Genomic DNA, 838 nt, shown 5'->3' on the forward strand with positions numbered 1-838 from the left:
CAGTTGTTGTCTCTGTTTTTCCAGGTATGTAACTTAAGTGCTAGAAGTTTTAGTGGTTTTGAGAGTAGCATGATTATTGGTGTCAGTCATGCTAGTTTAAGTAATTTAACTGTTGATTACCTAGGATTTTCAGCACAGTCTCTGTGCTCAGAAAAGTGCACTGCACGTTCTTTGTTCTTAATTTTTACTTTATTAATAAGTCTATAGAAGCTATTTTCAGTAGACACTATTATTTTATGGGGTAGTTCAAATGTTCAGTTCTTTTTTTTTCCCCAGATAGGTAACTAAGTTTACTCAGAATAGTACAATACAGACAAGAAGACCAGTCTTCGATTATGTGAATGGAAACATCTTGATAAGATCAACAGAAAATGAACCAGGCCAGACTGGTTCAGGCTGAAGATAGGCTACAGTAACTCCGATAACCACTATGTGGTGAGTGGAACAATATATCAGAACCTTGAGGTGGTGGGCTACAACAGCAGAATCCATGGACACAAACACCATTTCTTATCTAATACTCGATTGTGCGTCCCCTTGTCTTAAAGACAGCATTAGTCACAGTGTCAATTTCACCTGCTGTTCTAGTCTGTTGTTTGAGTCAAAGTGTCCATGAGACACTTTGGATTTAAACCCACAGACCCTAAAGTAGTCATCGTTGTGTTTTGCTTGGACGTGAAGCACTGGGTTAGTGGACGGTTGGGCAAAAATGAACATAAACTCTCCATGAAACTGGTTAAATCCTCATCTGACAGAATTATGCTAATGCTGCTATTAACCAAGTAATAGAGAAGACATGGGACATGTAACTAGCGTGTTCGGCCAGGGAGAGGAACAG

This window comes from Salminus brasiliensis, chromosome 5 (assembly GCF_030463535.1).
Source record: "Salminus brasiliensis chromosome 5, fSalBra1.hap2, whole genome shotgun sequence".
Classification (NCBI taxonomy): Eukaryota; Metazoa; Chordata; class Actinopteri; order Characiformes; family Bryconidae; genus Salminus; species Salminus brasiliensis.